The 24,270-nt window shown below is 40.1% G+C and overlaps 1 protein-coding gene across 3 annotated transcripts in view; it reads right to left on the reverse strand.

The window, feature by feature from the left end:
- Positions 1–24,270, reverse strand: part of POLA1 (DNA polymerase alpha 1, catalytic subunit) — a 360,204-nt gene that overhangs the window by 105,616 nt on the left and 230,318 nt on the right. The window lies entirely within an intron of this gene.

The following is a 24,270-nucleotide window of genomic DNA, read 5'->3' on the forward strand; positions in this document are numbered from 1 at the left end:
CCATATTTATACTACATAGCAGAAACAAAAAACTGTTACAAGAATGCATGTTATAAATAATAGCATTTACCTTATTTTTCGGAGTATAAGACGCTCCGAAGTATAAGACTTTTGGGGAGGACAACAAGAAAAAAAATCTGTCTCTGCCTCACAGCAATTTGCCTCCTTGCAGCAAACAGCCTGGTCAACTTCAGCACAGCATGATTAGCACAAGCAGCTGATTGTCAGTTGGATCGGCATCCTGATGATCAGCTGTTTTAGGCTGCAAGGATTGCCATCGCCTATTGCCGCTCTGTGCACCCCATTTTCGGCCTCCACATCCATTTTTGGCCTCTATGCGCTCCATTTTCCGCCCGTTCCAATCCCCGCCACCCGGAACAGGCTGAAACTGGGATGCATGAAGGCCGAAAATGGGGCATGTGGAGGCTGAAAACAGGATGCAGAGGCCAAAAATGGGGTGCACAGAGGCGGCAATAGGCAATGGCAATCCCTGCAGCCTGAAACACCTGACCCTTGGGAGGCTGATCCAACCGACAATCAACTTCTTGTGCTAATCAGGCTGTGCTGAAGCTGACCAGGCTATTTGCTGTTTGCTGCAAGGAGGCAAATTGCTGGAGGCAGAGGCTGAAGGGTGCGGGCTGGTGGGTGGGCAGGGCTTCGGCAACATTAGCTGTATAAGACACACAGACATTTCCAACCACTTTTGTGGAGGGGAGTGCATCTTATACACCTAAAAATATGATATTTACATTTTATACACCTAAGCCTGAATGCATATAATATGGACAATGTAAAAATAATTGTATTACATAATGTTATAGAGACATTATGAATCAAGTCCATTTCTCTTGTCCGCAATTATTCTATAACTTTCAAAACAACATTTTGTCCATGCTTTTTGACATGTGTTATGTACCAGAAGAGTACGAATACTATGCTAACTGAATGCCTTAAAACACATTAAAAATTATTGAACTTATGCAATAAATTCATGGAGTGGAGTCTATTTGATCAGTTGGTATAAGGTAGCATTATATCTTGAAAGATGATATATTGGTTAGATCCAGTCTTCCTGCAAATAGGACATACTGTATTCATGTGTGGTTTTTGAACCAATGGAGATTTCTCTGAAAATATGGATTTGCAATTTCCAATACCACTTCCCATGTGGTTCCAAAATATCCCATCAAGCAGACTATAATCTTTCAGGAAAGAAAGGGTTTAAGCAGGTAGAGAACAATCAAGTAGCTTTGCTACTTAAATTGAACAAAGACTGCATATGTGCATCAGTATGGGAGAATGAACTATGCAGACATATGCATCAGTGAATGCACCGGAAAAGAAGTATGAAACTAAGTAAAAATCTGTTCTAGCACCACACAATCTAATATATCTAAACTTAAATCTAAAGGAGATGAGGTAAACGAGTGGGAATTTTAAATAGACTAAGGAATGGGGGGGGACCCCCCTCCCTTCAATCTTTCTAATTTACGCTCACTTGCTAACAAGATGGATGAAATTCATCTTTTAATAGAGGTAATTCTGATTTCTACAATTCAGCAGTTGTTTTACTGAAACCTGGCTTAATGCAGAAATTCATGACAACAGCATATACATCCCAGGATTTCAGATATTTAGATCAGACAGAAGAGACATCAGGTAAAACAAAGGGAGGAGGATTATGTTTATATATCATCAACAGCTGGTGTCAGGATATAAGTATAATATATAAGTTCTGTGATGAAAACGTAGACATCAAATGCAAGCCATTTTATTCTCCACTGAGTTCTCCTCATTTCTCCTAATAGCTGTGTATGTTCCTCCACAAGCTTGTGTAAACAAACTCTAGCTGATCAAATTATGGAGGCTGAAGCCAAACACCCAGATTCCCTTCCCATCATTTTAGGAGATTTCAATCAAGCAAATTTAAGGAAAGAGCTCCCAAAATATTTCCAGCATGTAAATTGTCCCACCAGAGGCAAAAATACTTTAGACCACTGCTGCACAACAGTAAAAGATGCTTATAGGTCTTTACCATGAGCAGCTGTGGGACACTCTGATCACTGCATGATTTACCTTGTACTTGCCTACAGACCAAGACTTAAAACCATAAAACCAACAATTAAATCAGTGAGGACTTGGACTGATGAGTTGATTGGAATGTTTTTGAAGATACCTCCGCAGACCTAGACCAGCTCACAGATATTGTAACATCATATGTCAGCTTCTGCAAAGACTTATGTGTACCAACAAGGAACCTGCAAATATATAGTAACAATAAACCTTGGTTCACAGCTAAACTTAAGCAGCTACGTCATTCCAAAGAGGAAGCCTACAGAAAAGGTGACAGAATGCTATACAATCAGGCCAGAAACATATTAGCAAGAGAGATCAGAGCAGCAAAAAGAAGCTGCTCTGTTAAGGAATCAGTGCTCAACAAATGAACCAGCAAACATGTGAAAACTCTTAAAAACATCACCAGCTACAGCAAACCTCCTTCCCAGGCAGAAGGAAATCAAAAACTAGCAGATGACCTGAATGTGTTTTACTGCAGGTTTGAAAGGAAACTACAGCCACTTATCTCCACAATCCCCTCTCAAACACACCAACAACAGCCATGCCTCCTACAACTGGCCCCAATCCATTGGGTCCACAACCTCTGGTGATCACACAAAAAGAAGTGCAAGATCTATTTCACAGACAAAAGCCAGGAAAAGCACCAGGACCAGACAAAATAACTCCTTCTTGCTTAAAAGTCTGTGCTGATCAATTGGCCCCCATCTTCACCCGAATCTTCACTAGAGATGTGCTATGTTCCTTCCTGCTTCAAATGCTCTACCATCATCCCAGTGCCAAAGAAGCCCTCCATCAAAGAACTGAATGACTACAGACCTGTTGCTCTAACATCTGTAGTTATAAAAATCTTTGAAAGGCTTATGCTGTCCCACCTGAAAACCATCACGGATCCACTGTTAGATCCCATGCAGTTTGCATACCAAGCAAATAGATTGACAGATGATGCTGTTAACATGGCTCTGCATTACATCCTACAACACCTTGAATCTCCAAATACCTAAGCAAGGATCATCTTTGTAGACTTCAGTTCAGCATCCAATACCACCATTCCAGAATTCTTCTAACTAAATTAAACCAGCTAGTGGTACCTGAACACATTTTAAATGGATCATAAATTTCCTAACAGACAGGAAGCAGCAGGTGAAGCTAGGCAGAATCACATTCAATACCTGCACAATTAGCACAGCCCCCCCCCCAAAGCTGTATGCTTTCTCCACTTCTCTTCTCCCTATATACCAATGACTGCATCTCAAACGATCCATCTGTTAAAATACTGAAGTTTGCAGATGACACAATAGTGATTGGTCTCATTCGAGACAATGACGAATCTGCATACAGACAGGAGGTTGTACAACTTACCTTGTGGTGTAACCGGAACAATCTGTAACTGAACACACTCAAAAACCATTGAAATGGTGGTAGATTTTACTACTACCTCTTACAATACTAGACAACACAGTATCAACAGTAGAGACCTTCAAATTTCTAGGTTCTACTATATCACATGACCTAAAATGGACACCTAACATCAAAAAATCATCAAAAAAGCACAACAAAGAATGTTCTTTCTGCGCCAACTCAGAAAGCTCAAACTGTCCAAGGAGCTGCTGATCCAGTTCTACAGAGGAATTGTTGAGTCTATCATCTGTACCTCTATAACTGTCAGGTTTGGTTCTGCAACCCAACAGGACAGACACAGACTTCAGAGGATAATTAGGACTGCAGAAAAAACAATTACTACCAACCTGCCTTCAATTGAGGACCTGTATACTGCACGAGTCAAAAAAAGGGCTGTGAAAATATATTTACAGACCCCTCAAATCTTGACATAAACTGTTTCAACCTCTTCCCTCAAAATGACGCTATATAGCACTGCACACCAGAACAACTAGACACAAGGACATCACTCTGCTAAACAAATAATTCCCTCAATACTGTCCAACTATTTACAAAGTCTGCACTACTATTATTATTAATCTTCTCATCACTCCTTATCACCCATCCCCTCCCACCTGGACTGTATGACTGTAACTTTGTTGCTTGTATCCTTACAATTTATATTGACTATTTCCTAGTATGATTTGATTGCTTATTGTATCCTATGACTATTATTAAGTGTCGTACCTTATGATTCTTGACTCTTGATTCTTGAATCTTTTCTTTTATGTATACTGAAAGCATTTGCATCAAGACAAATTCCTTGTGTGTCCAATCACATTTGGCCAATAAAGAATTCTAATTCTAATTACGTTTACATAAATAAAGGGATGGTTTTTAAAGACCTGTTGTCTGACTTTAAAAAACATAATGAACTTTGATCAATTAAACCATTAAATTTGTAGATAAACATTTCTGAAGTAATAAGTACACTCTCCTTGTTCCTAGAGAATGGAGTGATACTATATTTCTTCATTAAATGAAATAAAGAGTACATGAACCAATTGTAACTATGTACTGCTAGCTATTTTACATTTTTCCATACCACCTGACTCATTGAAACATTTGGAATTCAAGAAGTATGTCCCACCCTGGGACCCATGTTCTTTCAAAGGTCGAAATGTAAACTATGAAATGCTTTATCATGACCTTCTATAATTTGATGGTGTGAATCTCAGTTTTAACAAATGTCTTCAAACATTATGCAAAACCTATTAACACTTATATATAAGGTAGCAAAAGATTATCTTTTTCACAGTTACATTGTCATGGTTGCTCTTGTTACTCTTGTGTAGTTTTAGATTACATTTTTTCTCCAAGGAACTCAAGACAACATACATTATACTTTCTCTTCCTTCCCAAAGCTGAAGGTTAGTGACTGTCTCAAGAAAACTCAATTAACTTCCATAAGTGAGTCTTCCTGATACTAGTTCAGCTTCCTTACTTTTATACCAGATCTATGTGATTTGATATTCACCTGATATACTTAAAAGAAAAAGCCAAAAGATCTGGAAAAGGCTTGAACAAGTAAGAAATATTATTGTAAAAATACAGAAAAACATATTTACTTAGTGTCAGATAGCATAAAACAAAACAAAATGACCAGAATACATATTCAGATGTCTCTAGACTTTGATATATCAAACTTGAGCAAGCACAGAGAAAGATGCTAGTACTGGTGAAGAAAGATAGCACAGATGAAAATCTATTGGTATATAAATTCAGGAAAAGGCACAATGAGTATGTTTTTTACACTTCTTACTAGATTCATATTTATTATTTAAGGTACAGAAAGGAACAGAAATGTATTTATTTTATTTATAAATTTATTTTAGAGCCAGTTTGGTCTAGTGTTGAAGGGGCTAGGGTAGAAAGTGGAGACCTTGAATTCCAACCTGAGACATGAAAGCCAGGTGAATGGCTTTGGAAAATCATTCGCTCTCAGCCCAACCCACCTACAGGGTTATTGTGGGCAAAGTAGGAGGAGGAAGGTTTGATGGATATATTTGCTGCTCTGAGCTATTTGTAAAAAAAAACCAATGAAGGTGGGATACCAATAAATAAAAAATATATTTATTTTTATATCTTAAATAATTTGCAGAAAGATTAACAATCACAATAGAATAGCATTAAACACAATAAAATACAATTCTTCTAACAATCACAACAAGTGACTGGGGAGGAGAGGCTGAAAATTACAGGTAATCCTCAACTTATGACTGGTTGCTTAGCAACCATTTGAAGTTACAATAGGCCCTTCCAAAAACTACTTACCACCTGATTTTGAAGTTTGAAGTTACAAAAGCTGCACACACACACACAGAGAGCAGGATCATCTGATGGAATTTTGAGTGCAACTGGCTTACCTTTACAGCTATTTGCAGTGTCCCGAAGTGGCGTTTTGATATGTTGTGCCAATTTCCAGTGTTTGCTTCTAGTTTCTGGCAAATTATGGGTAAAATGGATTTGCTTAACAACCCCATTTGCTTTATGATAATTTCATTTCCTTAACCATGGTGTTCAGTTAACAACCACTGCAAAATGTTGGGTTCGATCACATAATGCCTTGCCTTTGATGGTAATGATTTACTACTATAATTCCAGACTCAATTTTGGTCACAAGTCAAGACTAGCTGTACAAAAAGATGTTTTCCAAAATAAGTGAAACATTATAGCAAGAACAATTCATGCCAGAAATGAAGTAGAAACCAAAGTTGCTCTTTAACCACAATGAGAAATATTTCCATGAATGATCCCAGCTAGTAGCCTATTAAGTACAACTTCCAGATAGTTTTCATTAATTATTTTATTTATTTATTTTGTCAAGCATGCATTTGATAATATATATAAGTATAAACATGATTATTAATACAAATAAAAGGGAATATTAAGACAGGGACTGTAGGCACGTTGGTGTGCTTATTCATGCCCCTTACAGATCTCTTAGGAATGGGGTGAGGTCAACAGTAGACAGTCTGAGGTTGGGTTAGTCGAAGAAACCATAGATTCAGGTAGAGTATTCCAGGCACTGACCACTCTGTTGCTGAAGTCGTATTTCCTGCAATCGAGTTTTGTGTAGTTTGCCCTGAGTTTGTATCTATTGTATGCTCGTGGATTGTTGAGGTTGAAGCTGAAGTAGTCATTGACGAGTAGGACATTGCAATGGATAATTTTATGTACTACGCTTAGGTCGGACCGAAGGCGGCGTAGTTCTAAGTTATCTACGCCTAAAATTTCAAGTCTGGAGGCAAAGGGTATTCTGTTGCGAGTAGAGGACTCTTCTCATGAAATATTTCTGGACTCTCTCAATTGTATTAATGTCCGATATGCAATGCGGATTCCAGACAGATGAGCTGTATTTAAGAATTGGTCTAGCAAATGTTTTGTATGCTCTAGTTAATAGTACAATATTACCGGAGAAAAAGCTTCACAGGATTAGGTTAACATCTCTTAATGCCTTTTTGGCAATGTTGTTACAGTGGGCTCTAGCACTTAGATCATCAGAGATGAGAACTCCAAGGTCCTTGACAGAGTGAGAGTTGTCTACAAGGTCTGGTCCGTCCAGCTTGTATTTTATTTTCTGATTTTTCTTGCCAATATGTAAGACAGAGCATTTGTTTGTTGAGATTTGAAGTTGCCACTTGTTTGACCATTCTGATACATACAGTCTTTTTGAAGTGTAGCAGCATTGCCAGTGGTGTTGAATAGTTTTACATTATCCACGAAAAGAATGCAGTTGCTTTTAATATGATTACAAAGGTCATTTATGTAGAGTATAAAGAGAGTTGGTCCTAGAACGCTGCCTTGGGGGACACCACTTTCAAAGGAAAAAGCAGCTGAAGCAGCAAGGGCGACTTGGGAGTAAGGTTGGAAGGTGATTGCCCCTCCCATAAGGGATAAAAACCAGCCCTCGGGAATGTGCTCTTTGCAGGAAGCAAAGAAGTTCTTTAGACTCCTCTTTGAAGCCCTGAGAACTCTGGTTTGTTTTTGAAACTTCTGTCCGTTGATATTTATCAGTAATTAGATATCTGTTCTTGGCATCCTTTTACAAGATTGAAAGGACTTGCTTTTATCTTGGACAATTAGGTTTAAATGACTCTTGGCTGGGAATGCAAAGAATTCCCAGCACTGCATTAAAAAAAGGTTTGCTTTTATACAGTTTGTGTTTGTTTAATTTGAACAAGGCTTGGGTCTGAACAACTTTGCAGGTGATGCAGCATAAGGAGATTAGTCTGCAATTTTCAGCAAGGCTGGGGTCTCCCTTTCTGAAGATGGGGATGACCATGGCTATTGACCATAGGTTGGGCAAGGAGCTGGTCATGAAAGATTTTTCAAAGATTATGCTTAGAGGTTCTGCTTTTTTAGGAAGTAGGCACATAGTCTGTCAGGTCCAATAGACAGAGATGGTTTTAGATTGTGTAGTGCTTCTGTGAAATCGATATGTATTAGATCATTGTAATTGTCTGTGGTTCTACTATGAATTATTGGGCATTTACAAAGACTGAACTGAAGAATGCGTTAAAAAGGTTGGCTTTAATGGTTTCATCATTACAGTCATTACCGTTAGGTCCTATTAGGGGTGGGATGGATCTCAAGTTTATTCTTTCTTTCTTTCTTTTTCTTCAGCGTTTGTCTCGCGCTCTGGCGAGGTCCGCTAATGTCCTTGAGTACTGCTTCCACGCCTCTCTGTCTGCCACGTATGTCGGGTCTGCCTTCGCGATCTCTAGATCGGCCTTGATCGTGTCCATCCAGCGTTGCTTAGGTCTACCACGCGGTCTCGCTCCTCCGACAATCACCTTCATCGCAGATTTGATGATGGATTCTTCCTTGCGCGACTCACATGGCCAACCATCGTAGCCGGGACTGCCTCATGACCATGGGGATGGGCACGACGTTGAACCGTCTGCGCACTTCTTCATTCCTGACGCGATCGAGTAGGGTGAGGCCTACCGACCATCGGAGCATTCGCATCTCCATTGTCTGGAGTCTGCTTTCGACTTCTTTGGTGCGTCGGCCAGCACTCTGTGCCGTATATGGCCACGGGCGCACCACAGAGTTATAGATTTTCGCCTTCAGGCGCATCGGCATCTTCTTGTCACAGAGGACGCCCGTGACGGACTTCCATTTGCCCCACGCTGCGTTGATCCTGGCTGCCACCTCAGTTTGTAGTAGGCCTTCTTCCCCAAGAGTAGTTCCCAGGTACTTGAAGGTGGAGGCGCGCGGTAGCTCCTGCCCGTTCACGTGGATGGAGCCTGTCGCTTCGTTGTCAGTGGTCAGGTATTCGGTCTTCTTTAGGTTCAACCGGGCCCGAACTGCTCGAGGCGGTCGTGCCACTGTTGGACTAGGTGCTCGAGTTCAGCCTTGCGCAGGTTGGCCAGGAACACATCATCGGCGTAGAGCAGCGTCCATGGGGCGGGCGTGTGCAGGTCGTGTGTAATTGTGTCCATCACCAGAATGAACAGCAGTGGTGAGAGAGCAGAGCCCTGGTGTACGCCGACGGTGATATTGAACTCCTCTGAAATCCCAGCTGCCGCTTTTACACGGCTTTGTGACATCTGTATAGGAGTTGGACCCATTGTACGAGTAGCTCGGGCACGCCGTGATCTGCAGTGCGTACCAGATGAGATCGTGCGGGACTCGGTCAAGGCCTTTTCCAAGTCCAAGAAGGCGGTGTGGAGCGGGATTTTCTTCTCTCTGTGAGCCTCCCATCAGCATCCGCACACCGAAGATGGCATCGGTGGTGCCTCAGTTCTTGATGAATCCGGCCTGGTTGACGCTGATGTCGACGATGTCCCGAATGCGCTTATCGAGGATGCGTTCGAAGATCTTCATAGTGTGTGACAGTAACCTGACCGGTCTGTAGTTGGAGCAGTCCGCTGGGCTGCCCTTTCCCTTCCAGATCGGAACAGTGGTGCTGCGGTACCAGTCGTGTGGCACTATTCCCGTGGAGACGATGTTGTTGAACAGCTCGCACAGCCACAATGCCGAGCCCGGTAGTGCCTTTTTCCAGAAGTCGGCAGGGATGTCGTCTGGTCCTGTTGCCTTACCGCTTTTCATGGCCTTGATGGCGTCGGTGACCTCGCTGGCGTGAATGCCTGAGACTGGGCCTTCGACGGGGTCACCTCACGGGGTTCGTGGTGTGGGAACTCCTCGGTGGAGATCTTCTCAAGTATTGCCGCCACCTCTCGGCAGCGTCTCTGGGGTTGACGATCAAATTTCCCCTTTCGCGTTGATCCCATGAAACTGGTCAATGTCCAGGGTCTTCCTGTGTCTGCTTTTGGCTAGGCGGTAGATCTCATTCTCGCCTTCTCGCGTGTTCAGCTTCTCGTAGATGTCGTCGTAGTGGGAGCTTCTGGCTGTCGCTACTGCTTTCTTGGCTGCCTTTTTGGCCGCCTTGTACTCGCAGAGCTTCTCGCTGGTCTTGTCCTGAAGAAAGGCCTTGTAGAGCCGTTTCTTCAGGTGCACGGCATCTTGTACTTCCGGTGTCCAGAGCCATGTATCTCGTTCGATGCGTCTCCGTCCTGGCTTGGTACAACCAAGCTGTTGGCAGCCGGCAGTGTGAACAGTGCTCTTCAGCATGGACCACGCTTCCTGTGGCCCGTCGACCATCTGCAGGAACTGCTCCGGTTTGATGAGGGGTCTCGCCATCTTCTTCTGGTTCCACCACTTGATTCGTGGCTGGTCTGCATTCTTTTTGTCAATCTTGGTCTTGGGCTTGCTGATCCTGATCTTCGCCATCAGCGGCCTGTGCTGACTGCTCGATTCGTACGGGTACGGGATCTCAAGTTTATTGTTTACAAAATTATAGAAGGCACAGGTGGATTTTGTGTGCAGAAGCTTTCCTCTTGTTTGATGTGATAATTGTTGCATTCAGTCTTTATCTGGTGACATAGGTTTTTGTAGCAGCTTTTAAAGTTGGCTACGTCACCAGTTTTGTTTTTTCACCAAAGATACTTCTTTTTGAATTGGAGCTTCCTTATTGTTATGGGTAATTTGTTTTTTCTGGTTTTGGGGGTTATTAGTATATGTATACGTATAGTTTGATGACTCTTTTGACTTCAAGTAAAAAATCTTTGGCAGTATTGCAGCCAGTAACTAGAATTTGCCAATCAAGAGATGAGAGGTCATTGTCCATGAGATCATCGTTGGCTTTTTTGAAGTTATAATTGGGAATCCCGTCATTATGATGATTTTTATGAGGATGTATGTTGAGACAGTCAATCATGCTGTGATCAGTGTTAGAAAAGGATTATTTTATTTGTAGTCTATAAATTGAATATAAACTGTTGAGAAGATGAGATTGAGACAGTTGTTGAGTCTAGTGCTGTTTGATACTAATTGTTCAAGTCCCAGGTTAGTTACAGCAATGTACAGGGTTTCATGTATGGGTTCAGTTGTACATTTGTTTTGACTCTAATTAATGAGAGGTAGATTGAGCTCACCAAGAAAGTTAAGAGTATGTGGGCAGGAGGTTGTCCATGTTAGTAGTGAAGTTAACTTGTTTGCATGTATGATGTCATAATCAGGAGCTCTGTAACATAGTAAGAAGTGAATTGTGGTATTTAAGGACACTTCACAAATGATTTTCTCAGGGATAGCAAGCTCCTGGTTAACTTGAATATTTTTTAGATGTAGGGACTTTTTTTAGTAGATAGCAACACCACCTCCTGTGCCGATTTCGCAATCGGATCTGTAAACATGATCTCTTACTGTGGTAATGGAGTCAGGGAGTGATGCATTCAACCATGTTTCACAGACAAATATAATATCGAATTTAGCTGTATTTAGTAAGAGGAGGAATTCATGTATTTTATTTATGAGGCTTCTTGCATAAAGTAGCTTGCATTTGAGGTCAGTAGTAGTTGGTATTGAAGTTAGGGGCGTGCGTGCCTAGTTTTGGGTGATGGGGGGTTAGATGATGAAAGATTGGATGTTAGGATGTGGGTTGCTGGACTTTTTTTTAATGCAGTCAGCACTATAGTCAATGCATATGTCATTCTCTCCATTGTCTTGACGTATTTTGTGTTGTGGAGCAGATTCATTATAGTAATGATAAGTCGGGGCGTGAGCGAAGTTTGTTATGGTCAAGGTTGGTCTTAGTGATGGAGTATTGTACAAATGAATATACGTTTGATGGACTCATTTTTGCAAACAACTCTAGAAAATCGTGGGGCAACTGAGCTGTCATTGTACTTGTACACAGGGCCATCTCTGGAAATTTCAATGATGTCTTCAGGGGAGATATTTGTTGTATTAGAGTTTTTTATAATGTTGCGAACCTTAGTGATATCATCAAGACCAAATAAAATAGTGTTTGGACATTTACGTTCATGTTCAATAGCGTCTTTGATGAATAAGATGGCGTCTTTGATGAATAAGGTGGTATTATCTGTTGGGTTGGTATTATTTGCTGGGTTGGTGTTTATTTGTGGTTGTGGTTTTAGAATTGAGATATGATTTTGAGCTTTTAGGTATTCACTTATCTGTGCTGTATTTTTTTTCAAGAGATGTTTGACATGTTTGTAAAGTAGTTTCTAATCATGCTACTATGCGTTCTTCTATGGACTCAATGGATAATTCTGTATTTTCCATTCTATCAGACAGGGTACTTAATTTGTCCAGCCAAGGTAAACATGATGGACAGAGACAAAGAAATGTAGCTGATGTTTATAGGAGATTGGCTACTTGTTTGGTTAACTGTAAACAGGTAATGTGGGCATTATTGTCACATAGACGGCATTTAATGAATTCTTCTTTTTTGATGATGTTTTCACAACAGTTAAAGCATTTGCAATTTGGGTCGTCAATGGTAGTGATATCTTTCTTTTTTTGCTGTTTGGTAGTGGAGTGTTCGGAGTTTTTGGCTGGCATGGTGGATTTGTTTTTTAATTGAGTACTTATTTGACTTTTAAAGTTGAATTAATAAATCTATTATTTGCTGGTATGGATAACCACTGTATTATTTGTTGGTAATTATTTGTTCGTAATCACTGCCACTCTAATCAATAACATTAACTATTCAATATGATCAATAACATTAATTATTCAATATGATGGGCAGTCAATTAATTAATAGACGTCACCAATCAATCAGTTAGAGAACAAATCGGGAATTGGTTACTCTTAATTAAACTAATCTATAGATGTACTAAACAATCATCAAATAGACAATGAATGATATTAGACAATCAATCAAGTAGACAATGAATGATACAGTAGTAAATCACTATCAATCCATTAAAGTAATCAATAAATCAGTAATTAGAGTAATCAATAAATCAGTAATTAGTAGTTAATTAACCAATTATCAAACCAATCAATTGATACATTAATTATTTTAGAGAAATCATTATCTAATCATTGATATAGGTCTTGATTTAATTGGGGTAACTGCCGGAATCCTGACATAATGAGGTAATGGAGATTAGTAGGTGAAGGTGAAAGTTTCTCCTTGGCTTCTCTTTAAAGTCACGTGGTTTCTTTTTGTTTTAAGTAATTGTTTCCTAGTGAGGTAGAGGTTGGTGAGAGATTGTTTGGTGACATAGAGGATTGTAGGATTGTTTTTCTAGCAAGATTGTTTCCTGGTAACAACAAAAATAAGACGTTTTTCTTGCTGGGATTTTGACTTGCTGAAATTTTGGCTGAGGAAGGCTGTGGGGGAATGATCAATTGTGCTCTGTTTATAGAATAGATCTGTTTACAGCACACTTCTCTTGAATTTGTTTTTGAGAGAATCAAAATGTAGTTATTGAAAACCATGCCTTTTCTGCTAGTCTTAAACAAATATTAATTGATGTTAAGTCAGTATAATAGTATGTGGGAATGACTTTGGGAGACCAGGCAAAAATGTTTTTCAAAAAAGGGAACAATCAGATAAGAGGGAGTATAACCCACAGCTGTATAGTAAGAAGCTCTGGAGGTGTGCTCCTTAAATTATTGGAATACAAAGGTGACAGCGAAAAAATTGTACTTTCAGATTTAGAAGTTTCTGTTAATGCAGCTTTACAATGAAGTAGAATTAGTTTATACGACCTTGTTTCCTGCCTAGTCTACCTGGTTAGGGCTAACAGTCAATTTCTAAGTAGTACAGCTTTCAGCCATAAGTCTGATATTTTAGAAGTGCAACTCCCTTTAAAATGTTTCAACTTTCCTATTACTGTCTAATATAAGATGTCAAAGAATTCAAATTGTTATTCATTTAAGTTAGCAACTTTAGCGCAGGTAGTCCTCAACTTACAACCACAATTAAGCCCAAAATTTGTGTTGCTAAGCAAAACATTTGTTAAGTAAATTTTGCCCCATTTTATGCCCTTTCTTGCCACAATTGTTAAGTGAATCACTGCAGTTGTTAAATTAGTAACCTGGTTGTTAAGTGAATCTAGCTTCCCCATTGACTTTGTTTGTCAGAAGGTCACAAAAAGTCATCATGATACAGGGGCACTGCAACTGTCATAAATATGAGTAAGCTGCCCAGTGTCTGAATTTTGATCACATAACCATGGGGGTGATGCAATGATCTCATCAAGCTCAAGGTTGACTCAGCCTTCCATCCTTCTGAGGTCAGTAAAATGAGGATCCCGATTGTTGGGGTCAATATACTGATACTGTAAACCACTTAGAGAGGGCTGTAAAAGCACTGTGAAGCAATATATAAGTCTAAGTGTTATTGCTATTGCTATCATAAAAGTGAAAAAGTCGTAAGTCATAGCATTCCAAGGCAACTGGATTTTCTTGTTTTTCTTTGAAGTTTTTCTCATTCAAGAAGCTTCTTAAGCTCTGACTGGATGGTGAGGAATGGAAGGATTTATACTTCTTGCAGATAGCTAGTCATTTGCATTCCTTAAGAGCAGGGGTGTTAAACTCAAGTCCCGTGGGCGGGATCCGACCCACAGAGTGCTTAGATCTGGCTCGTAAGGCCATCCTGGAAACAGCAAAAGATTGGCCATGGTGCTTCTGCCAGCAAAAATGGAGCTTGGGAGAGCCACGTGCGGCCGTCCCAAGCTCCATTTTCAGCTGTGATGGCCTCCTGCAACTCTCTACCAGTGAAAACGGAGCTAGGGAGGGGTTGCATGCAGCCCCCCGAGCTCCATTGTCAGGCTACAGAAGTTTTCCCATTCACTCAACTAGAATGAACTTCTGAAAACGTATTAAAACGTATCAAAAAGGAATCCTTTATTGAGATGAGACAATTCCTGTAGGAGTTCAAAGCAGCGTCTGAGGTCTCTCAGGCATACAGGGATACATAAGGGAGTTTAGAACCCCTTCCCTTATCTCGATGTGTATTTAGTGAAACAAAAGCCACTATTTTAATTCCTCCCCACCCCTTTTTTTTAAGGAACAATCTTTTTCACAGTTTCCCAGGGCATACCTAATTTCCCCACCCCCCACCCCCTTTTTAGAACGAACTATTCAAGAGATTTCCAAGACACATCCCACTGTGGAATTTTTATGATCTTCTCATTTCCTGGTTGTGCCTCTCAGAGGTGATAGTTCTGGCCATCTGGCTTTTCTCCCTCCATTGTATCATGCGTGGGCTATACAAATTCGATATAAGATTAAATATATTCATGTTACATTAAGAAAGGATTTCTTTATCAGCCTCCCCCCCCCATTTTCTTCTTCCACTGAAGAAATGACAGATACACGGATCTGACATCCATTTTCGATGGCAGAGGCCTGCAGGAGGCTGTCACAGCTGAAAATGGAGTCCAGGGGGGTGCACCTGGCCCCCCAACTCCATTTTCGCTGGCAGAGTGCTAGCAAAACAAACTACTAGCAAAAGTGGATCCTCCCAGACCCACCTGGACCACCACAGGTGCCTTCGACACAAGTGATGTCGAGATGGCCACACCCACCTAGACATGCCCAAGCAGCCCCCAAGGTCAAACACAACCCTGTGTGGCCCTCAGTGAAATTGAGTTTGACCCTGTTTTAGAGTCACTGGAGATTTCTACATCTCAAACTGAAATGTAAATTATTTCTGTAGTCTGCAATTTTTCTGAAAACCTGTTCATACTCCTGCACCATTCGAAGGGTGTCCATCCCTTTAAAAAAAAGTAAATCCGGTTGCCTTTTGGGATAGACAAATGAAATAATCACTGTGTTAATTGTTAATATAGTATTTACGTAAGTATTTATATAAGAATTTATTTATTTATTTATTTGTATCCCACTTTTATTTAAATACCTTTCTTTTAAACAGAAGTGTTGCTGACTAATAATGTTAGCTATTTTTCAGAATCAATTAGGTTTATCCCTTTGGCTATACATGTAGCAGATAAAGAGGGGAAAATCATTATTTTGTATATCTGAAATATTTATAGCCCACCTCTATAGCCTACCACACAAACTTTGTGGCAGGTTATAATCTATAAAATAATTTAGTAAATGCAAGTAGAATAGAATAACAGAGTTGGAAGGGACCTTGGAGGTCTTCTAGTCCAACCCCCTGCTTAGGCAGGAAACCTTATACCATTCTAACATCAATACCTGGGAAGATACTGATGGTGGGGTGGGGGACAGGTCTGTAAACATCTAGAAACAAATATTATAACTAGTAGCTAGCATGGGTTTGTTAAAAACAGATCATGCCAAACCAATCTTATTTCATTCTTTGACAAAGTGACTAAATTAGCAGACCAGCGAAATGCTGTGGACATAGTACACTTAAAGACTTCAGCAAGGCATTTGACAAAGTACACCACAACCTACTTCTTGGTAATCTAGAAAAATGAGGGATAGATAGCATCACCACCACCAGATGGATTTATAACTGGCTGACAAAGTCCTTAATGGTACTATGTCTACATGGAGGGAAGTAAGCAGTGGGATACCACAATGTTCTGTCTTAGGGCCAGTTCTCTTCAATATCTTCATAAATGACTTAGATGAGGGAATAGAAGGGGAACTCATTAAATTTGCAGATGACACTAAGCTGGCAGGAAAAGCCAATACCCCAGAAGACAAGCTCAAGATCCAAAGAGATTTAAATCTCTTTGAACAATGGGCCACATCCAACATCATTAAATTTAATGTTGAGAAAAGCAAGGTTGTACACCTGGGGAGAAAATAATCAAAGGCACAAGTAGAGAATAAGCAAAACTTGGCTGATAAACAGTAACCATTAGAGGGATTTGGAGTCCCACTGGATGATCACTTAAACATGAAGTACCAGTGTGTGGCAGTAGCCAAAAAAGCTAATAAAATTTTTGGTTGTATAAACAGAGGCATAGAATCAAAATCATGTGAAGTATTAGTACCACTTTAAAAAGCCTTAGTAAGCCTACACCTGGAATATTGCACCCAGTTTTGGTCCCCACATTACAAAAAAGATGTTGAGGCTTTGGAAAAAATGCAAAGAAGAGCAACTAAGATGATTAAAGGCCTGGAGACAAAAACATAAAAAATAGTTGTAGGAATTGGGTATGGCCAATCTAGAGAAAAGAAGGACTGGGGTAACATGATAGCAATATTCTAGAATTTGAGGAGCTGCCACAAAGAAGAGCAGGTCAACCTATTTTCCAACACACCGGAAGGCAAGAGAAAAAACAATAGATGGAAACTAATCAATGAGAGAAGCAACCTGGAATTAAGGAGAAACTTCCTAACAGTGTGGACATTTAACCAATGGAATACCTTGCCTTCAGAAGTTGTAAGTGCTTCATCACTGGAAGTTTTTAAGAAAAGATTGGACAGCCACCTATCTGAAATTGTATAGGGTCTCCTGCTTGAGCAGGGGGTTGGACTAGAAGATCTCCAAGGTCACTTCTAGCCCTGTTCTGATTGAATCTAGCAGAAACTATTATCATGTGAAAAGTTAGTAATGTATTTTTATTTCTGCACATATTCTGTGTTACTGATAATTAGTTAACCACAGAAATTCATTGATATATTTCATCTTAGTCAATCTACAAAGATACACACACTTTTAGTTTTGAAGTAGGTCACTATCTCCAATTTGCTAAAGACTCAAATAATATGTATTTAAAGGCTTCTCTGATAAGAGCTAAATATACATTTTCCTTTATGACTCATGATGGAATGATCATTGCATTACAAAAATTCTAATTCTGGCCTTACAATAGCTGGCTTTCCAAACAACATAATGCCCAGGCCTTGTATCTTATTAGTGATTAGTTTTTCATTTTTAAGATTCTCTGAGTCCAGAAGAGCAGTGTATACAGTATATCCTGGTTAGTTAAGAAACTGAAACCAAAAGGAGATTTGATATTTTAACAAGATGATCTAACAGACATCCAAATAAATCATAAAGTACTTACAAGAAAGAAAGTTTTAGGTTTTAGAATGGACTTCATAGTTCCTAGACTCTATTATTGAAAATGTGTGGGGAGATCTCAAACATGCATGATAACTAAAGAGATCAAAGAATATTTTTGAGCTAAAAAGAATTGCAAGAAAGAGTAGGAACAAGAATAGAAACATCTTACTTGTCTATAAAATAAATAAATAAATAAAAGTATATAGTTATGGAAGCTGTTGTTTCTCCCAAAGGGTTATTACAAAGTACTGAGTCTTTTGTACATGCTGTGTTTAGTTTTCTTCACTGAAGTCTTTAAAGAAGTGTGTTTGTTGAGGTAATTTCCCGTTAGGAGAATGAGCGCATACAGGGAGACGTATTTGAGAGTAGTGTTTGAATAATACACACACAGCACACAGATACACTGTACATTAAATGTAGGTTTTTACTTCCAGAAAGGTTTAAAGCAAAGTTCAAAACAAGCAGTCCAAAGTCATTCACAGGTAAAATCAGTCAGTTTTTAGTCCAGGGATAATCCAAATATCAAAGTCCAGTGTCAAAAACAGTTCAGTATCAGACTTACATTAAATCCAGAAATATCAGTCAATTAGGAAAAATGGAGGAACGGCAATACTTTCCAACAGAAGGAAACAGAGATTCACTCTCTTCTGAGACTAAGAGACTAAAACAACCCAGGTTTCTGGCTCCATCTTATGGCCGTTTGAGAAACCACACCTAATTACAGTTTTGCATTTTCTTAAAGATACAGTTTTAAAATGTTTATCCTGATTTATATATTTCTAACCCAAATATCTGTTAGGTAACTTATATTCCTAATAGTATTGCACTCAAATTTGCAAGTTGATTACCTCTTGTTTCATGCAGAGTTCATGGAGATATACAATAGAATCAGGGCCATCTAAATTTTTGTGAGCAACTCATGATGGAATGATCATTGCATTGCAACTGTACTGTTGCCTGCTTCAAGGCATCTGGTATCTTCTCCCTGCACATAATTAATTTTCTATAACTTTGGATTTATTCAGATAATCTCTTTTACGTTGATCAACAGTGATACAGAGATAAAAGTGTAGTAATTCATTTTAGAGTTCATTCATTCATTCTCTAAAACACATTTATCTCCCAATTTAAGAAATTGCTATTTTGATTCCAGAGGACCTTGGAAACTTGATACAGCACTTATTTAACATCATTAATTGGGCAAGATCAAACATAGATAAGGTAGCTGTTTTCCAATCCCCTATTTCATGGCACTAAAATTTGGCTGAAACTAAACAAAATTTGTGACACTGCTATAATTAATATTTTGTAAAAACCTGATTTATTTAATTTATTTAGTTTGTTTGTTGCCCATCTCACCATAAGGTGATTCTTATTCAAATAACCTCCAACAGTCTTTAACTTATAATTTCCCACCCTAAAAATGTGAAAGAATAGACTTCCGGTTGACGATCTGTCAAGATAGTCGGGGGAAAAGCCCTGTGTGATGACCCGTATTCTCTCAAAATAACCCAAAACCCAAAACATACATTAAAGTCAGGTAAGGACTTCAACTTAACTTCATTGTTTTATTAGGCACAGTTTAAAGTCACAAAAGTGACTGAGGCAAAAAGAAAACCAAAACAAACCGCATTGATGAGAGTTCCGAAACAAGCCAAGATAACTAATCATAAACTCCAGGAAAATAACCGAGGAGAGTCCATGGGAAGAACTCCAGCAAAGATAAACCTCTTTCAAAGTAAACACTAAACTTTGACTCCAGCAATTCTAACTGCGTAGTTACAAACTTATATACATAGCTCCCAGCTGCAAGCCACGAGGAGGATCATGGTAATCTCCTCTTGAGTAGACCTCGCTTTTCCCTGATCTTCTCCTCCCTGCGTGACCTAGGATGGATAGGGGATGGGCCTGGATCCTCCTCTGACTGCTCAGCCAGCCTCTGCCCTTCCCCAGCCTCCTCCACCACCTCTGGAGCCACACTCCCACTCCCTGCTGGCTTTTCCTCCTCTTCCTCAGAGTCAGTCTCCACCAGGGGCATGACACCCTGTTAAGCCTGGCTGATTTCACTCCGTCAGGTGGCCCCAAGGGGTCAAAGTCACCCTGAATGGGTGACGAAGAAAGGAGGGGATCCTTGTTGATCGTGGGGAAATGGCGGTCCTCCCACTCAATCTGAGGAAGCTCTCCAGACCTGTGAGGAAAGGAGAGCCATACTTTTGTGGTCTATCTGAAGCTACTGACAGTCAAAGAGACAAAAAGCATGTTTAGCGATCCATATACAGCGTGCTGGACCTAGGTGAGATTATCTATCTTTTTTCTCGACAACTTATTCCTGGAGAAAACAACTTTTAAAGCAAAGAAAGTCTCTAGAGACGAAAGGAAGGGACTTTTACTCCCACCTCCAAGAAAGGAGACAGACACAGAAAAAGACAGAATACTAAACATTCAATGCAAAGAAGTGGATTGGAATAACACAGTAACTTAGAAAATAATTAAAAATACCTTGGGAAGATACAGGGTGATTTTTAAGCTACTTAAATGAAAGAAAAGCTAAGGGAGACTATAGTTCTGTGGGCCACTTTGGATTACAATCATCATTTGACCAAACAATTTGGGAAGTGAAAGAAATGAATGAAACAACATTTATATTTTAGATGAGGTGTTGAATGACAAACCTGGATTATAAAAACTGGTTATTTTGAATTGTCCTTCTTTAGTGGACTTAGTACTGGAGATTATATAAAATGGATACAAATTTAGAGATAAATTTCCAAAGGTGTATTGCTGGATTAACTATAGAAGTGATGATGAATCTTTTTGTTATGGTGTGCCGAAAGCACACGTGCACACCAGCACCCACAATGCAATGCGCTCCGCCCCCCTGTGCACACAACACTCCCACCTCCTTACTTGCATTGTGCATGTGCATGCCTCCCAGCTGCTTTTTGGCCTGTTTGAGGCTGTTTTTGCCCTCCCGGAGGCTCGAGGGAAGCCTCTGCAGTCTCAGGAGGCTGAAAACGGGCCCATTTCGACAATTCCGGTATTTCTGGAAGGCCTGTTTTTCAGTCTCCCGAGGCTGCAGAGGCTTCCCTCAAGCTTCTGGGAGGCCTCAAACGGGCCAAAAATCAACTGAGAGGCATGCACATGCGGAGTGCAGGTAAGTTTGGCTGGGACTCATGTGCCCGCACAAATGGCTCTGCATGCCACCTGTGGAACATGTGCCATAGATTTGCCAACACAGAACTATAGGATATATGGTATTGTATTGTATGGTTGCACTAACTATAAGATTAGTTGTAGAAGACAAAGGGTGTTAAAGAAATAGCAGGTTAATGAGAAAAAAGTGGAGGGGTGGAACAAAAATGAGCACTTCAAATCTAAGTAAAATTGGGGGGTAAATCATCCTCCACATCAGCATCTGCATCCTCTAGCCCATTGAATCAAAGATCAGTAGAAGCAATGTTGCAACAAGAAAAAATGAATGCTTTTCAAAAAGAAATACAATCTGTACTATAATCAATCCAAGAAGCAATCATTTCGCACAAAGAGGAAACAAGAAGAAATCATAATGAGGAGAAAGGCAACTGGGTGGAAATGAAGGAACAGATCTATAACATGGATGCCAAAATAGGAAACTTTCAGTAAATGATAACAAAAAATGAACAAAGAATACAGAAAATAGAGGACAAATCAGAAGAAGAGGAACAAAAAATGGAAGAAATAAACCAAAGACTCATACAGGAAAATACCGTATTTGCCGGCGTATAAGACGACTGGGCGTATAAGACGAGCCCCCAACATTTCCACTCAAAATATAGAGTTTGTTATATACTCGCCGTATAAGACGACCCCCCACTTGGAGGCATGTTTTTCAGGGCAAAAAAGTCGTCTTATACGCCGGCAAATACGGTAATGACATCTAGGAAGCAGACAAGAAGGAAGCAAGTGTTCCCAAGCAGTTTTTCTCAACCTCAGCAACTTTAAGGTGTCTGAACTTCAATTCCCAGCATGCAGGCTGGGGAATTCTGGGAGCTGAAGTCCAGACATCTTAATCTTGCTAAGGATGAGAAGCACTAAGATAGAAAAGGCGGGGAGAAGAAGATGAGTCAGCCTGTGTGCTTTATGCAGAATATATGATATGCTGGGCAACAAGGAAAGGAAGGAGTGATTCAGTGGAAACAACAAGGAACTTGGAGAAGCCTTCTAGGATTATGGAAAGAATGTTAAAGTTTCCTTACAATTGTAGCAACTCTATTTTCCAGTCTTCATAAGGCTTCCTAACGTTTAAGTCTTCATAACGTTTAAGAATCGCCGTTGAATTCAGAGCTTTTGCTGAAACTCACATGTAGTTCTACCTACTAAAAGGGCAATCAATGGCTGGAATATATTTGAATCCTCTGCATGTTAAATGGGGTTTGGTATAATAGGGTTAACTATGATTTCTGTAGTAAAAGTTTCTGTGAGAGGCATTGGCAAAAGTATGGAAGTAGTGACTCTGTTACCACGCCAGTGAGTCATACAGCATGACTCACTCGACACAAAGCCACATACTGATTTCATTATTATATTCATATAATACTTGTTACAGTATGCCTATGCCACAACAACACTTGCGATAAATTGATCGAAAGTACCCGATACAACTCTGAATATACAGAGACTGCAAATGATAATAAACACAAGCCTGAAAACTACGAGTCTTGGATCGGCACTTTAATACAAACTTACTCGTACTTCGCACCCATTTAAAACATGCACAAGACGCCCCTCCCAATGAGCAACGCTCCAAAGCGCCTCGGAGTTCAAGCTCTGCGGAATTCCGCTAAACGCTTTTCCTGTCAGGAACCGGTGCGAACTTGCGCGAAACCCACAGAGGCTTTAGAGACCGAACTTCGCGGTCTCGCAAGTGGGCTTCCCGGCTCAAGCGGGTCTCTTGCCTTAGCTCGACTGGCCGGGAAAGGAGCTACTGACCTGGCATTATGCCGGCAAGGCGGGAAGCGTCTTTGTCCCGCAGCTGGCGAGCCCTGCCTTCCGCGCTGCCTAGGGGCGTCTCTCGAGCCTTCCGAGAAGCTAGGAGGCCCCCGGCTGCGCAGCTCTGATTAAGGACGGCCTCGTCCTCGCGGCTTTCCTGCAAGCCTACCAGAAGCTGCGGAGGAGGAAGTGGGATAGGAGCCGCCACCCGGCCAGCAAGTTTCTTTCCTCCCCGCTTGTCCTCCCAAGACCTGGCCTGGGGATTGGAAAAGCCGAGTTGAAACTCTCGCATTCGCCTCGCGGCTGGCTCTGAAGCGTTGCTGTTTTGGATCTACAGAGAGAGAGAGAACGGAATTCTGTTCCTTCTTTAAGCTTGTTTAAGGCTTGTTTAGGAGACAAACTATGTACCGTATTTGCCGGCGTATAAGACGAGCCCCCAACATTTCCACTCAAAATATAGAGTTTGTTATATACTGCCGTATAAGACGACCCCCACTTGGAGGCATGTTTTTCAGGGCAAAAAGTCGTCTTATACGCCGGCAAATACGGTAAATATCTGGAGGATATATCTACGGAAGAAAATATAATTAAAACAATATTGGTCTGTACAAAAATGGACAGATTAACACTGAAGCTAAAAGAAAAATAAGACAGAATATTTTCGAACTTGGAACTTGTTTTATCAATGGCTGGATAAAAGAGGTAGAAATTAGGAACTTAATAAATATTACTATGTAAATGAATTGACCCAGATAGTACGCTGTTAATTAAGCACATATTGTGTGTACAGAGAAAACAAATAAATAATGTGTGTGTGTGTGTGTGAAAGAATAAAAATTCCTTCCCTTGACTTTGTGCTTTTGCCAGAACCCTTTGCAGCCCTTAGATGCTGCAAGAAATTTTGAAAATCTGTCCATTCTCCTTTCATTGTACAGCACTTTTTACTATCTATTTTCTAAACTTTGGCTAATCCAGCTTATTATCTATAGATTTCCTAAAAACAAAAGGGTTATCTGGATTCTAGAGTAGCAGAAAGGGTACTAAATAACAATCTTTATAGTTCATTTCCATACTTCAAATTTGAAAAGGGAAAACATTTCTCCTTTTTGTTGTATTTTTAGTTTTGATAGCCCTCTGCCAGTCAAAATGGGGTGTGTGGGGGGGTCAATGCTAGTCAATATGAAATAAGAATGAAACCATCAAGAAAAGTCAGCTTGCTCACAGTTTGGCTCTTTTCTCACGAAAATAGTTAGTAGAAGTCAACACCATTGATGAGCAGGGAAACAGAAAGCAAGTGTGGCAATTTGATTTTAGTTGAATTATGTGTGTAAAAGATGAGGAGGAAGATAATGAGCTCAGTAATATGACGAACAGCTTCAAGGATGAGGTTGCAAATTCAGAAAGTATCACAAAGACCTCAAGGGAAAAAAAATCTTGCTTGGGTTGACATTAGTTGAAAAAGCATATTGGGACCATCAAATACATTGAAAGAGAGACAGACAGAGAAAGAG

The sequence above is a fragment of the Notechis scutatus genome, chromosome 5, assembly GCF_049901735.1.
Source record: "Notechis scutatus isolate UNSWTSFEM ecotype Mainland chromosome 5, rNotScu1.2, whole genome shotgun sequence".
Lineage (NCBI taxonomy): Eukaryota > Metazoa > Chordata > Lepidosauria > Squamata > Elapidae > Notechis > Notechis scutatus.